Source organism: Pan troglodytes, chromosome 12 (assembly GCF_028858775.2).
Source record: "Pan troglodytes isolate AG18354 chromosome 12, NHGRI_mPanTro3-v2.0_pri, whole genome shotgun sequence".
NCBI classification, from domain to species: domain Eukaryota; kingdom Metazoa; phylum Chordata; class Mammalia; order Primates; family Hominidae; genus Pan; species Pan troglodytes.
Window position 1 is genome coordinate 118,082,566 of NC_072410.2, and position 17,571 is coordinate 118,100,136.

The window sequence follows — 17,571 nt, forward strand, 5'->3', positions numbered from 1 at the left end:
CTGCAGAGAGCCTCTGGACCCAATGAAAGGCATTCTTATGACAAAAATTGATTATTTGCCTCCTCTCTATGGTATTTCATCTCTGGATGTTGATTTCCTCATGTCTCTGATTGTGTCAAAAGTGTCTCACCCTGAACATATCCAAAATTGAGCTCAGTATTTCCCCACCAAACAATATATTCTTCCACAGTTTTTTTTATCAGCTGTTAAAGTGAGAAATACCAGCATTAGATGTGATTTTTTTCTTCTTCCTAACTGTTCATTTCAAATCATTTATCAGGTCCTGAATTTCTCTCAAGACGATCCATTGTTCAGTTATCTCCAAAATAGCATCTCTAATCTGGCCTGTCATCGCCTCTTGCCCAAACTATTGTAGTAGCTTCTGAGGCAGTCTCAAAACATCTCCTTTGCTTCCCTTTCCTTTAACCTACTTACTACGCATCAGTCATAATGAGGTTTTAAAATGTCCACCCATAGAAGACTATATAAAAATTTTCTATAACATAGCACTGAAAAAAATGGATTATAGCTGCATGCAGTAGCATGGATGAATCTCATAGATATAATGGTAAGCAAAAGAAGACCCCCAAGAAACTCAAATCAATCTATGACAGTGGAGGTAGAAAGGGTGATTACCTTTCGAGGCATATGACTTAGCGGGGGCATAAGGAAACTTTCTATGGTTGCTGGAATGGTCTGTAATTTCATGTGGGTAATGGTTTACATGGGTGTGCATATTTGCATATTTATGAAGTTTAGTGAGCTGTGCCAATAAAATCTGTGCATATTATTTTATGTAATCTATACTTCAACATGAAAGTTATAATTCGGTATACAAATGAAGCAAAATAAAAGAATAAAATAATACCAACTAAATGTCACCATGCTTAACATCTTTAAGAGGCTTCTCATTGCTCTAGAGTAGAGACAAATATCCCTACTGGCTTGCTAGGCCTTTGGCTTCTGCTGCCATAATTTGTTTAAAGCCTCACCTCTTGATATCTTAGAAATGCCGTGTGTCCTGTAGCTCCTCTCACAATATTATCCTCCAAATCTATGAAAGAACAAGGACTAGGATGAGTCTTACTCAAATTATACCCTAAGTTCCCATGCATGATGAGAACTATGGCTACATGGAACTTAACTGAACCTCGGCAGAGAAGGCAGATTCTGCAAACTGGCTGATACAGTTCCAATATAAAGTTAAAGTGAAGGAAGAAAAAAGAAAATATGGAGTTACGCAGAAGTTGAAGATAATTATTTATACAGAAAGGCAATATGGAACGTCCATAGCTGATACTCAACAATGAATAAAAATGGCATATTTCTATCATTGGAAAAGGATGAAAAGTTCAAAGGAAGCTAATCAGTAAGGTTATTTCAGTCAGTGAACAGTGGTTGAGTCATATTTGCATTTTCCATCAGATAGTTCACTATTCTTGCCACACTCCACAACTTACTGAAATAATGATTGCCTGGTAGCAACAATGAAGTATGTGAATGAAGGACATTGTATTGTAAAGCAGCCACATACTGAAGGAACGTTCTATTTTCTTGATAGAGCAAAACAAAAAGCTGTATATTTTATATCACAGCATGCAACTTTCCACATAATAGAGTGAGTGTAAGGTATGAATGATACTGTGTTGATATTCCTATCAATATTTTATAACTACTCTTACTTTACAAAATTGACAACATTATATTCACTGCACAACAAGAGGGAAAAGGAAAGTAAAGTTAGGTGGATAAATATTGAAATATTGAGTATTCATACTATATGCTGAAAATGTTTGCAGTGAGCAGCAAATAATATTCAATTCACATGTCATGACTGCACAATTAATTTCCAAGCTTTATTGGAAAACTACCCTACATTGACTTTCAATATGGTTCAGCTGATGTTCTTTGTTTTTATCAGGTACTCAACAAACCATTGATGCTGGGTTTGAAAATGTTTGCCTTGAAAGAGGCAAGAAAGATAATATCATTTATTTATTTTATATAATTTATGCATATTATTATCTATTATACTTATAAAAATTGTTGTTATTATTTATAACAACCCTGTGTGCTGGGTTTCATAGGTGCAACTGTACAGGTTTGAAAGTTGAGTCTCCTGGTGTATACACAACAGGATGCAGGCAATATCACCCACACTGTCCACGCTAAGATTGGAACATAAATTATTCTCAATACAAAGACAGTGTTACATTCTGGCTGGAATAATGTGTCCCATTGATATGGTTTGGCTGTGTCCCCACCCAAATCTCATCTTGAATTGTAGCTCCCATAATTCCCATGTATTGTGGGAGGGACCTGGTGGGAGATAATTGAATCATGGTGGTGGTTTCCCCCATACTGTTCTCGTGTTAGTGAATAAGTCTCACAAGATGTGATGGTTTTATAAAGGGTTTCCCTTTCACTTGACTCTCATTCTCTCTTGTCTGCCACCATGTGAGATGTGCCTTTCACCCTCTGCCATGATTGTGAGGCCGCCCCTGTCATGTGGAACAGTGAGTTCATTAAGCCTCTTTTCCTTGTAAATTACCTAGTCTTGGATATGTTTTTATCAGCGTTGTGAGAACAGACTAATTTGCCCTTCTTCACTGTCAATGTACTACTGCTGTCAGGTCACCACGTGGGCTGTATTGTTTTGTGATGAAGATCATCCACTGGAATCCAAACAAAAAGGACCACTGTAGACATTCAATCGAGTGGAGCATGTGCATGGGGAGTTAGCTTGAGGAAGAAGAGTGATAGCATGATGCTTATGGGAAAAACCCAACAAACAAAAGCAACCTATGCCTGGAAAGCAGAGACCTGGTTCTAGTCCTAATGTCTAACCAGCTCTGCAATCTAGCACATCAGCCTTAAACTTGTGATCATAAAAACGAGACAAACAGGTCAATTTTTTAGATTCACTTCTAGCTTTCCAATTCTTCAAGTTTATATCAACAATCTAAAGGATCAGATTTTAAGAATGATTTTAAAATTTAGGAGACCACAGCCGGAATCCTGACTCAGCTATGTATTAGCTATGACACTTTGGACAGGTTGCACTAACTTTTAAGCATCAATTTGCTCACCTAGAAAGTTAAAAACAAGTGTTGTATGGATATACTGAAAGGACTGGAGATAGTACAGACAGGCTGCTGAGCCAAGTGTCTACTGTTAGAAGACAAACAACATTGGGGTGGTTGTTATTAATTTCTTATTTAATTCAATTATTTATCTAAAAAGCTAATTCTCCAATTCCTATGTATTCTTATCTATGCAGGGACTTAACATTCACTAAACAGCTGGATTTTTACTTATCCTTTCAGCTACTTAACAATCCTAAGCAGAACTGTCCTTTTGCGTTATAAAAAATCAACTTTTTACTCCTAATTACACAGTATTAGCTGTATCTCTCCAAGACATCAAAGCTTTTTGGGCTTAAGAAGTCCTCCGTTGATAATGCAAGTAGCCCAGAGATTGGGCACCCTCAATTTCTTAATTTCTAGGCTGTGCATCTGATGAGAGGGAACAAAGTTTTGGAGAAGTGGGAGGAGTGAGAACATCAGAGGAAGAGGGAAGAAGGTTGGAGTTCTGTAGCTTCTCTCATCTGTAAGAGAGTTCTCTTTCATACTGCCTCTCATAACTCTGTGTACTCATTACCCGGAAACAGGTGAAACGAGCATCAGCTTTGCAGATTTGGGTCAGGACTTCAAGTTGTGATTGTGCCAGGAAGCTATTCCTTGACCTTGGTGATAACCCTTAACTTCTAGGACACAGTTTTTTCTGGTAAGGTCGATGTCATCTCTGATCTACTTATCTAAAAAGCTTCATGTGGGGGAGCAATTGGGAATGTTTTTCAAATAGAAATCCTTATGCAATGGGGAGTTATGATTTTTAGTATTTTTACACATATTCTATACTTTTTGCTAACTTCCTGCGTTAACCAGTTTCTTAAAATAGTTATACTTCTTTTATAGGCCATAAGATTATATTTCATAGTCCATCGAGTTAGATGTACTTCTTGTGTAAAATTAATAGGAGTATGTGGAAATGCAAATTTATGTAAATATCATGCAAATAGAAACTCAATGCATTGTGTTGAGCTCTCTATAGAATACAAAAAAACAGGCATGGATCCTTTTACAGAGTCAAACATAAGCTTGAACATACAAATTTTATGGCATAATTAATCATATGCAATATTATAACAGTGGTAAGCCAAATTTTCAGTAAATAAAAATGAATTATGAGGCACGTACACTTTTAATTTGATGCATTGTATTAGGGTTTATGAAGCTTGGGTTTACTCTAGCAGTTGCTGGGAAGCAGGGCATGATTCTCTTGTTTCCTCTTAGGAGGTGTTGGAATTAGGACACAGAGGGGGGCATAATGAGTGCTAGAACTAGACTATAAGGGGTCCCAAGTAAGAATAGGACTCTTTAGGGTAAGGGCTATAAGTTGTTCGTATTTTTATTTATTTATAGTTTGCAGAATTGTGGTCTATTACATTGTCTGGGTCATAATAGGTCTTCCATTAACACTTGCTGATATTTAGTATTCTGTAATAAATCACTCTGAACATATTTATTTAGTAAAGGTTTAATGATTACTTAATATGCACAAAATTGGACGCTAAGTACAAAGGAAAGATCTTAGCTCTGAGGAAGTACTTGGATAACAAGGAATATACGACAAGAACTAAATTCATTAGAATTCATGGCGGAAGACCAGAATAGGTAAAAGAAGGCTTTGGGCAGGGGACAGGGTTGGATTGGGGTATTGAAAGACAAACAGAATTTATCAGTTTGATACATGTTTAGAATTCTGTTAGAACCTCTTTTCTGAAAGAATTATTTTTCAGACTAATTTGATTATTATTATGAAATTTCTACAGATTTGGCTTTCTCCTTAGAAATACTTTTCATTATTCTCAAACATATTCCCTTTGTCTTTTCTAGGTGATCTCTAAGTACTGTATTTATTAGACAAATAGTTTTAAATACCTACTAAATATCAGGCATTAGGTACCAGGCATTTCAAATAACAGCATTCATAAGGTAGAGAAATTGCTGGCCGTCTTGGAGTATTTCACTTAGTAGGAAAGAAAGGTATTGAGTCATTGAATAGACAATGATAGCCATTGTGACAAACGCTATGAAGGGTAATTGTAAGATCCTGGAATGGTCATATTCACTGCATGACCAAACAATAATTAGGAGACAATCAAATAAGGTAGAAAGTGGGATGCTCAGGTATATCAGGAAGAGGACAGTGTGGCTAGAGAATACTAATCAAGGGATAGGGTGCCCAGAGCTGTGGACAGGTGCCAGCTCATAATGATGTTTTGGAGACCTGGTTACCCTGAGCACTAGGAGTGTTTCGAAAATTTTAATCAAATATAGAGCATGATTACTTTTACTTTTTTCAAAATGGAATTCCTATGAATTCTGTGATTAAAAAAAAAGAACTAGGAGGAGGCAAGAGTGACTGTAAAGAGAATGTTTGGAATATTTTGGAGTATGGTGAGAAAGAAATAATGGTAATTTAAACTAAAGTGGTGGCAATAAAGGTTGATGTAAGTGGACATACGTGAATAAAACTTAGGTAGAATTGCCTGGATTTGGTGGCTGTCCCAATGTATCAACAGAGAGGAAAATATAGAAGATAATTTGTGATATTTTGTCATAAACCGTTAGGTGAATAACAAGTCCTTTGTTGAGAAGAACACTAGATAGAAGAGGCACATATTTTTTGGTACGTTAAATTTAGATTGCAGTTTGTCCAACTAATGATAACACAGATAACAAGAGATAATCTTTCTTTCTCTTTCTGTCACAAATTTGATAGTCATGGACTTCTTAGTGATGGGAAAGGCAGTGGAGAAGAGGGTTTCCCTTGGGATATGGTGCAGAAAAAGATGTGGGCACGGGACAGAGCACTGGTGAACACGGAAGGTCAGGCAGGGCAAAGGATGCCCGTGAAATAAGGATTAAAATAAATATAGGAAAAGAAGACATTAAATCCAGCAGATGCCCAGAAAATAGAAATGAAACAAAATATATAGGGAAATTCAAGAAGAAGGCAGAGGTCCACATGTGGAATGTAACCGAAGTAGGGTAGTTGATAACTTAGCTGTCTCCTAACTCAGTGTTCTCAGTTTCTCCCTCCCCTACCCAAACTGGAAGAAAAGAAAGGGGGAAATGAACACACTGTCAAAAAAGTGAGCAGACCCGAGCACTGTGACGGACTAGATGGACAACACTGGGCTGATGCCTAGTCCTCACGTCTGTCATTGTATACTAAGGATAAAACGTACTCCTTTAGAACATTCGGCTTCAGTGCGCTAATGTGTACTAAGTTCACGGCACAATGGAAGTAGGCAAAAGACCCTGTGATCCCAGACTCTAAGCTCTCCCTCTTGGCTCAACCCTTCCCCCCTCAATCCCCACAAATACATACAGCCTTGGCTTCTGTTTCCTTTTTTCCATCTCAAGAGAACGTTTAAAACATCCTGGAATATACATGGAATACATAGGCCTTAATGATGCTTCATTCCTCATGGACATACGCAGACAAATGCATTCAGATACAAAATCATAAAAGGCTACAATTAAAAAATAGAGACATTTTACAATCTGAGAAGCAAGTGCTGTCAGTTCCTGCTATAGAATTCTAAGCTGAAAACCAAAGAATGAAAAAATAAACACATATAACCACTGCATTTGTAAGTTTTATATTTATTACTGAGTTCAAAGAACTCAAAACAAGAAGAGATTATTAGAAAATAACAAACACTACATAAAAAGGAACTGAAAGTATGTGTTAATTTGTTTTTGTCTAAACAAACATTAAAAATCAAACTAAACAGTCAGCCCACAAGTGAAGAAAAACAAAAACCAAAAGTAAAAAGTAGCTGTGCTGGTCCTTCATGCTGACCACCACATATCTCTCGGTCTCCTCCCAGGTATGTGAGGGAGGCACTTTGTAGCCTTCAGAATTGGGTGTGGCCACATGACTTTTGCTATACAAGTGATGTATGTCATTGCGCACTTGAAGCTCTAAGGACCAGGGTGTCATCAGTCATGCTGTCTTTATAACAGAGCTATGGAGACGCCAGTATTCCAGGCTGTATTTCCAGAGTAAAGACCACTCAGCGAGGCGCTCCTGCCAACCTGCCATGCATACAAGAAAGGAGAGAGAAATAGAATGTTGATGCTTTAGGCACTGAGATTTTGCAATTGCTTGTTGCAAGACAGTTCTCCCGATGGTCTTGGACTAACCCAGATATCCACACTTTCTTACTAGTAATTCTTAAGAACCACTGTAGAATGTGCTTGGGATGGAATATCCTGAGATAGGGCCCACCTGGGCTCCGTTTCTGTCTCCCCTGGAAGCAGGATGTCCTTAAAGCTTTGTGCAGTGGGTTGCACAGTCACTGGGGTACATCCAGGGAAGGCTGTCTTCCAGGGTCCCTCAGCTGGAATGCAAGTGGCATATGCCCAGGTGAGGCTCTGTCCACCCTGAGTCCTGGGGGATGAGCTTGCATTGAGTCCTACCTGGGCTTGAGTTGTCTCTTGCTGCCTGTCTGTAAGGAATACATCTGCCTTAGGTAACTCCTTGCATCTGAGTGCGTTCCGTCTCAACAGACTCAGACAAATTGATAACCAGTGCACAGGGAACCTGCTTCACATATGTTACCTCAGAACACCTGTCCTGGCAGACATGCCTAGGAAATAAATTCAAATTAAGAAAAACATCAAAAACAACAGTGAAAATTAACAAAGTGGAATGGCTCATGCCACACAAAAGATCAATTTGAGACAGTGACAAATTTTCTACTTATTAAATAAAAATAATTGGGAAAACACACAGATAAGGAAGTTTGACAAGTAACAGGATAAAAATCACAATTCTAGAGGAAACACATTTTTAAGAAAATTTCATAAATGTTATATGCCATATAAATTTTATGTTAATATATTTGAAAATGCCCTGAAAATATTTTTACTAGGGGAACATAAATAATCATAAAGATAAAGAAGAATTCTATAATAAAAAAGGTCTGGTCCATATATTTCAGGAGTTTTCTACATTCTTCAAAGAATTTTGAGTTTCAAAGCATAAGAAAAGATCAATAATCTTAAGAAGACTATTATGGACAGGATGTTTATGCCCCTCCACAAGCCCCAAATTCATAAGTTGCATCCCTAACTCCCAGTGTGATGATATATGGAGGTAAGTTCTTCGGGAAGTATCAGGTCATGAGAGCAGAGCCTTCATGATGGGGTTCATTCCCTAAGAGCCTTGAGAGAGCCTGCTTCCTCTGTCTGTCTCTCTCTGTCATGGGACAGCATTGTGAGCAGGCCTCATCTGCAAGCCAGGAAGGAACCCTCACCAAGAACCAAATCTGCCGACAGCCTGATCTCAGACTTCCAGCCTCCAGAACTGTGAAAAATAAATGTCCTTGCCACTTAGTCTATGGTAATTTGTTAAAACAGGCAGAGCTGACAGAGACTTATATAACCTTTATATCTATACCTGCATGGATGCAAATACACACACACACACACACACACACACACACACACACACAATTTCAAGATTACAAAGATGCCCCAATACTACAAAGATATTGTTGCATATTTCCCAATTATTGTGCGTAATTCATCTAAGTAATAGAAGAGGAAATCCATCTTTTTGAGTGGTATTAAATTAATTTTAAAATATAAAATATTTTCCTGATTAAAGGAGATGTCAGTAAACTTGACATGCAGGAGAGATATCTTACTATGAAAAATGGAATATATCCCAAACTGGTTTCAAGTATGCTAATTAATGTGAGACACAAAGGAATTCCTATTAAAATCATCCACAATCAGGCACACGATCACCATTTAATTCAACATTGCTCCTCAAGTTCCAGCCAATGCGCCAGGCAAGAAATATCGGTATGTAGTAAAACATGGCAAGAGTACCATTGTACTCAAAAGTCGTGATCATCTAAAAGTTTAATAGTATGAGAGGAAGAATTGTTCAAATTTTTAAAAATAATTAAATTCTATTTTGTAAAGAATACATTTATACTTTGTGGGGCAGGAATTCACATACAGTTTGCAATCATTGAAGAAAAGCTACTACAAGCGATGGAAAAAGAGAACATGCATTAATTCTATTCCAACAAAAAATAGTAAAAATATTACTTTAAAACTATTATAACTTTGACAGTTTGTGCTGTTACAAAGAGTAAGCTCTTCAAAAGGGCTCAGTTCTAGTTCTAGAAACACGTCCATGTTAATTTATCTCCATAATTATTTTGTTCAAGACAAAGATATGTTGGAAAATTGCATTGTCTTTTATTGAAGTATTTGTATGAGTTACTCTCTCTTTCCACACATGGCTAGCCAAAGGTGTTTTCAAACTCTGCAGGAAATAAAAACAAAGTCCTTTGCTATTTTAAAACATGTCACTACCAGCCTGCCTGACACACAGCATTTTTTCACTGCAGGCGTTGAGCGGTAATCCCCTCACCTCTACCACTGCCTCCTTCTTTCAACTTTTGAGTTGGAGAAATAATCTTAGATGTCATAGCAAAACTCAACACTACTTATTTCCTTTCTATCACCGAAGCTACGTATGAGTTTGTGCCTTGTTAGAGAATTCTAACGTAAAAAAAAAATATTTTTCACCTCTGTGAAACACTGATCACGTTCGTTATTGGCAAGTTGATGGGTTAATCGTTCAGATCACAAATATTCCTCTCAAGTGGATCTACTGGAAACTCGCTATGAGACTAGGATCAAAAACAGCTGCACTTTTGAGAAACTTGTTTGCTCCACTCTTATGAAGCGTTAATGAATGTAATTGTCATGTTTTGTCTTTACTTTGGCTGCTAGGGAACTTTATGTAGTACAAAATTCTGTGCTAAGTATTTTTCTGTGCTGGATTAACACTAGCTGCAAGCTATTCTACCTTCTTCTGTTCTTTCACCCTTAATTCCACCTGTATTGTAAATTCTCTTTTATTGACGTTCTCAATGTATGATACCCTAGTATTTTTACAGTGAAGTAAGCAATATCCATAAGCAATATACATGTACAAATATTGCTTACATTTCACAATTTGCATTGCATATATTTCATATTCTCCCTGCTTACTTCCCTCCCATTCTCAACAATTTGTATTTATCTCTTGCTTGTATGTCTATTATTCTTCAAGTCAGAATACTTTTTGATGTAAAGAATAAGCCTTAACTAAGCTGTAAACAGGCTCCACTCTTGAAAGATAAGATAGGGATTACTTTTCCTGTTATGGATGTGGGATTTTTTGCTTGCTATTTTTTTTTTATTGATAGCTCAGTCACGTACATAAAGAAAGGGAAAGAGGAGAAATTTCATAAGGGACAAAGGCAGGCAGGTCCTTGGGGACACCCAAGTACCAGTAAGATCTTGTGAGCTCCTAATTGCTTTAAATACCACTCTTGAAAGTGGTGCAGGGACGGTGAGTCTGTACACTGTGTCTGTGCAGGGTCTTATTATCTGAATCAATATCAGTGCTTTAAAAATTGGCAAGAACATGAAGACCTTGAAGCTTCTCTTGTTGCAAGGAAACCAAAATGGAATATTAAATATTTTAAAAGTAGGTCAGACTTAATAAATGCATTTTCAAGTAATCCAGCCTTTAAATTAAGCCACGGTATAGGATAGATGGATTTGAAATGATGTGCCAGCAGCAACGCCAGTCCTTGCTAGTGCTCCTATTATGTCAAAATTCTATTTACACAGAAATAGCTTAATGCAAATTTACATCCAAAAAGCGACAATAAGGATCTAGAAAATAAAACACCTAATTCTCAGTTGAAGCAAATGTTCAGGGAGGGTGGGGATTATGCCAAGACCTGGTGTCATGAAGTCTGGGAAACACAGTTACAGAGAAATGAGGTTGTAACAAACACATACACACACACACACACACACACACACACACACACACACGGCCACTGGAGATGTCAAAATTCGCATCTTGCTTCTACCACAAAATGACAGGATTTTCCCCACTGTGTTGAGAATGATGTTTCCTAGTTGCTGCTAACAGGCTCTGGGAATGGGGTAGTTTTAATGAATTACATTCTGGCTTCTGCAGTCCTTCAGTACACTGAGTAAGTGAATACATCTCATAACCTTTTCTCTGTCACAGTCGCTGGGGCAGTGTTGCTGGCACTGTTCTATGAAGATCATCTTCCTGGGGAAGTTGGGAGGCCCAGAACTGTCAGTCTCTGTCTCTATTTGAGGCAGAGACCAGAGGACTTCGCTGTGACTTGTCTCCTGAATAGAGCAGTAATGATCAAAGCACAAATCCACCCTCTATTAAAAATCTATCAATCAATGCCAGAGTTTTGCATTAGGACTGCTTTGCCGTGTGGACAGCCCAGATTGATACCCAACTATGTTCAATTGTTTTAACCTAGATTCGTGCAAGTGCCCACAAAAAGCCCCAGATTCATCCAATGAGAAACAGTTCTAGAAATCAACTAACATAGGTGTGCTCAATCTTGAGTGCACATTAGAATGACCTGGGAAGCTTATTCTAATCATTGCTTAGAACTAAACACAGTGAGGCCCTAACCCGGAGCAGGAGAATCTGAATCTTTGCGGCTGGGAGCAAGGCATCCTTAAACTAGATTGAGAACACTTTAAAACGTAGCCCTGTCTGATATATGGACCCAGAATTGGATGCCCTTTGTAAGAGCTGGGAGCTGGTCTGCTCTCCAAGGGTTGTAACACCTTGTAACTTACCACTGCAACCATCTAATTCAATTTCGGAAAACTGTCCTTTTTTCTAAAGTAATTCTTTACATTAAAAGAATGTTTTCTAACATTCACCCTTTGAAATCCTAGAGAACACATTTGATCTTCTCTATATTTGAAGACCATTCTAATTACTATGGTCTCATGTTTCTTCCTGCAGCCATCTTAATTTTCTCTTTGTGGATCTAGACTACGTCTACACATGCACAAACAAATGCTTCCTAGTCGTCAGTTTAAGTAAACATATAAAACAGGAAACATCCCCTTGAATATGAAGGTTAAATGTCATTGTTACCTTTGAAGCTACGTCTTAGAAGGGTAGTGGATACAAGAGAAAAGTCTTAGAAAAACCCTCAAAAGTACTAAGGTCAAACTTCCACAGAGGTGCTCCTGTGGAGCATTGCTTGAACTTAAATTTTCACATTGTGTGAGCTAGCCATTTGTATGTTGTGGCCCTGAACCAAAATAAATTTGTTTATCCTGCAAGTTAATTATCCTTGTCCCTCACAAACTCTTGTAAACTATTGATGCATTTGGAAAACACCAAGATTGGGAATGTATTAAAAGCTCTAACGTCCACAATGTTCAGACTTCTCTGCATCCACTGATCTTCTCCTCTGTATTGTAACATTTGACTTAAAAACATTATAGACATTTTTTAAATAGCTTCACCTTGGGGAAATTGTAATAAAATATACATTGAGGAAAACAGCTCTTAATTTTAATTCCAATACATCTTTCTTTAACTGTGTAATGACAGGAACATTACATGATTTGAAGACAAAAATGAATTATGTTTAGTGTTTAATAACATACTGAGTGCTCAAATCAGCTTATGTAATCCTAAAAGCCTCTCTATAAATAGGCATTATTGTTGTTACCATTTTACAGATGTGAATATAAAGTTTTAGCAAGGACAAAAATTTAAGCAATCTAATAAATTGTGGATCAGTGGTTGGCTGTAATTATTTTGATTCCAAATAAATTAGTCTTTCCATATTTTCCCATAAGCTAAAAGAAAAAAAAAAAAAAAAGGCCAGGCGTGGTGGCTCAGGCCTGTAATCCCAGCACTTTGGGAGGCCCAGGCGGGTGGATCACCTGAGGTCGGAGTTCGAGACCAACCTGACCAACACGGTGAAACCCTGTGTCTACAAAAATTAGCTGGGCGTGGTGGCGGGCACCTGTAATCCCAGCTACTTGGGAGGCTGGGGCAGGAGAATCATTGCTTGGACCTGGGAAGCAGAGATTGCAGTGAACCAAGATTGTGCCATTGCAGCCTGGGTAACAAGAGCAAAACTCCATCTAAAAAAAAAAAAAAAAAAAAGAAAAACATTTCTATTTTTTTTCTTTTTTTTTTTTTTGAGATGGAGTCTCGCTCTGTCACCCAGGTTGCAGTGCAGTGGCATGATCTTGGCTCACTGCAACCTCTGCCTCCCGAGTTCAAGTTATTCTCCTGCCTCAGGCTCCCGAGTAGCTGGGACTACAGGCATGCACCACCACGCCTGGCTAACTTTTGTATTTTTTAGTGAAGATGGGGATTCACCATATTGGCCAGGCTGGCCTTGAACTCCTGACCTCGAGTGATCCACTCTCCTTGGCCTCCCAAAGTGCTGGGATTACAGGCATGAGCCATAGCACCCGGCCAAAGAAAAACATTTCTAATGGGAAAGGTATTATTCTCTCCTCCCCAATCTCAATTCCCTCTTACGTATTCATCCTAAAAAATGAGAAAAATAGAGAACGAACTACTAAATCACCATGGTGGGAGTAAAAAAGAATATTTACATAAAATATGTCATAACTTCTTAGAAACTGGACCAACAATACCCCCTTAGTAGATTTTGCTTTCTATCAATACATACCCATCTAATTTCCTACACCAGATCACTGATATATACCATTGACTTATAGAAAAAGAGTAGAATTATTTTCATTAGTAAATCATGTATTTGTGCATGTTCTTTGCTACCCAGAATCTCAAATTTGATTGCAGAGAAACAGATGCTCTGCAAGGTCATGGGAGTGAAGGTCTTCCATGAACAGCTTCTGGGAGGAGGCAGGCGGCTCCACTCCAGCCTTCCACACCTACCTCTCTGACCAACACTTAATTTCTCATATTTCAGACTAGACATTCCTCTGCCCTAACACCTTCAAACCATAATGAGCTTTTCAATATCTTTGATTAGATGCAAAGTCCCAGAACACCAGAGGCCTACCCTGCTCACCTGTGCCCACCTGTGTAGCCAGTATCCCAGCACTGTGACTTCCATGCTGTTGGGACCCTTAGCCTCTAGGAAGTGAATAAATGAATTCAGACACAAACTGGGGCATGTTATAGGGCAAGAGAACTAGTGCCTGGGTAAAAACTCCTTTTAATATTCCATTATTTGAAGGCAAGGTTCATATCTCGGTGAGTGGATGAACAGGGCTTCAGTGAAGAAGTCACAGACCAAGCGACAAGCATGCTTTCTGAACTTGCAAGTGATTCTGGTAACTCCCAGCCAGAAATGAAACAGCCACATTCATAACGAGATAGCCACATTCACAAGGAGATAGTCACCTTCCTTCTTTCGTTCACTCATCCAATGGCTGTGGAACACTCTCACGTGTGGGCGTTCTTTCACTGGGAATACCATAGGGAATTCGAACATGACGTCCACCTCGTACACATCATATCTTAGTGTTTATGTTCCCACCCCAAACATGCATTGACAGACTCCTTTCTAGAATGGAAATAAAGGTCATTGTTCTTCTCATAACTCCAAACACTATCAGGTAGCAGGACTTTGGGACAAGGGTGTTTGCCTACCTTAAATATGAAAACAAACAAGTCAACACAATATTTTGATTTTTGAGAAAAAATATATCTATTGAAAAAGATATTTTTCAAAACAGAGTAAATAAAAATTAAAAATAAAAATAAAAATAAATTTTAAAAAGGGTGACATTCGAACCTAACATAATCGCTTATAGCACAACAAAGAATTCATGGCTTGCGTGAGTCCATGGTGAGAAGACGGCTGAGCTCCCTTGCCCCAAGGGGAGAGGGGAGAGGTCCTCAGAGGCACCCAGTTACTACCACAGTTTATTTCATCCCAGTGATATTGTCCTGAGAACATGCAGTGTGGAGAGGTGAGCACCAGGGGCCCCTGTGTGTGTATAGGTATGCAGGTGGGTGGGGTGACGGCAGCTGGTATGTTCCTGAAGTCACAGGCTATCCTTGCCAGGACCATGAGCAGGAGCCCAGGACAGCAGCAGCTCTGACATTGCAGGCGCGGCAGGGTGAGGTGTCACGCGGAGCTCTGAGACCATGGCTGTCACTCAAGGAATCATTAGCACTGAAAGGAAGGCGGTGAAGCTTGTTGTGTTGTCATCACACTGCGAGAAGGTTGGCTGCCGACCAAATTAGCTTGCTTAGGGAGTGTGAATCAAAATGACATGTAATCTGAATGGTAATGAAAATTTTCTCTTGCTTCAGGCTTCAGATTTCATCCAGAAAGCCGTCATCTGGAAGACATTATCTTCTCTCTCTCTTGCTCTCTCTCACTCTCTCTCTCATTTTGGCTTAAATTTTCAAGTTTACATACAATGTAAAAATAATTTTTAACCAACAGTGCTTGGACAACTGATGTTTAGTGAATTATATGGCTGAGTCAATGGTGGGAGACTTTCCCTGGGGAAGAAAAAGATTTCATGATAGCGATATAGTTCTTTCTTAGATTTGTCTATGAAATAGGAAAGCTCTAATCCCAAGCGAAAATACTGAAACCAAAAAAGATCCAGTCGCACACTGTTAGCAAGAATACACATTATAAAACAAAGTGAATAACATCAAATGGGATGAGCAGTTCCAGTTTTGAATGGGCTGCCATATGTAACCACTTACCACCCTATTTACTTACTACAAAGACCTATTACATTGTGTAACATCAAGCCTAGTTGTTTTGCTATAAAATGTTTTAAGATTTGTGTTTAAAAGTTGTGAAATCAGTTAACCAGAGTTATGCAGATACAGAAAAAGGCATATAATATAATTCAGGCACTCTGATCTGTTAGTGTTGATGAATGGTGATTATGAGTTAATATTGCTAAAATGTTAAAAATTTACAAAAAACCCTCCTTGATTGGTGATATTTCTGTTCCATTGGACATGGAGTTTATCAGAAAAGGGGCTTTGCGGAGCCAGATGTATTCACATCTCTTTCTCTCATTTATTATTTTGTGAATATAGTAAAGTTGAGATTGCAGGAAACTAATTCCAAAATGTATGTAAAGGAGAAACCATATGTGTGGTTTCTACATCATTACTGAGATAACATAATTTCTGAGCTCTTTATAAAAAGCAACATGAAGATATAAAAAAGAAATAATGTCAGTTCTGTCTGCATTTGTTCTACCAATATTTTGGAAACATAAATAATTATATTTTTTAATAGATCACCTGTCTGAAAGAAAGAAAACCTGTGTCCAGTTCTAGTTTCATAATTATTATCTTCTTTAGAAATTTTTTAAAAATCATACCACAGCCCTTCACTTTAGTTAACATATTTGTACTATATAATAATTTTATATTTTTGTAATTGTAAAATATTTAATGGAAAAATACGATCTGTAAGCTAACATAAGAATAATAATTATAGCATATTATTGCTTTACCATGTGCCAAGGACCGTGCTAACTGCCTAATGAGCACTACTGCACTTACTTTTCACAAAATGCTGCAAAAATTATCTTTGTTTTAAGATTTTAAAAAATCCCTGAGGCTTAGAGAAGATAAATAACTTGGTCAAAAAGCACAAGATGCTAAGAAACATAGTTTTATTTGAATTCAGATCTTCCCAACTCCAAAATATATGTTATTAATATGTCTCATGTAGTGGTTTGGATGCCTGTCAATGTTTCCAAGGCAGTTGTTTTAAAATACATTGATTCATTTTAATTGTGGCAAATTTAATATTTGAAAATAATAAAAATAAATTAACATGTAAATCAAATCCATATATGATCATTCTTTTCAAGTACCATTTGGTTCAAATCTTGATCTTAGTGTAATTTATGAAACTGATTTTTCTATATGGCTCTGATGGCAATTCTAACACCGCAACTCTAAAATGTTTTTAGCCATGGAAGCGTAGAAATAATTATTGGCCTTCTACTTTGTGCCAGGAACTGCACTGTGAGATTTTAATCCTCCCAACAGCCCTATGAAATAATTACTGAAGTTTAAAAGTAAAGAAAACTGAGACATAGTTGGAATAAATGAGACAGTGGTGAAATAAGCTGCCATATAAAGTCCTTTAGCATGGCTATTTTGTGATTATTTCTTAGTAGGTTTTATTTTTAGAAAAGTTTAGATTTACAGAAAAACTGAGAGGGTAGTACAGAGAGTTCTCATGTAGTCAAACACAGTGTCTCCTTTATTAACATCTTGCATTATGGTACATTTCCTATAATTAATGAAATACTACTGTTAGATTGTTATTAACTAAAGTCCAGAGCCTATTTGGATCTCTTCAGTCTTCACCTAATGTCCTTTTTCTGTTCCAGGGTTCCATTAAGCATAATACAATGCATCTAGTCAGGATGTCTCCTTATGTTCCTTCTGGCTGTGATAGTTTCTCACGCTTTTTCATGTTTTCATGTCCTTCACAGTTGTGAGAAATATAGGTCAGAGACAGCGTAGAATTTCTTTCCATTGGGATTTGTCTGCTATTTTACTCGTGGTTAGACTGGGGTTATGAGGCTTGGGTAGGAAGATTACAGAGAG

At 37.7% G+C, this 17,571-nt stretch overlaps 1 long non-coding RNA gene across 1 annotated transcript in view; it reads right to left on the reverse strand.

Annotated features, from left to right (window-relative positions):
* Positions 1-6,896: 6,896 nt before the first annotated feature.
* The window catches only part of LOC134807842 (uncharacterized), a 464,445-nt gene continuing 453,770 nt past the window's right edge, over positions 6,897-17,571 (reverse strand). Inside the window, exon 4 of the long non-coding RNA XR_010149220.1 lies at positions 6,897-7,172. This is a non-coding gene — a long non-coding RNA (uncharacterized LOC134807842). The remainder of the gene's footprint in view (positions 7,173-17,571) is intronic.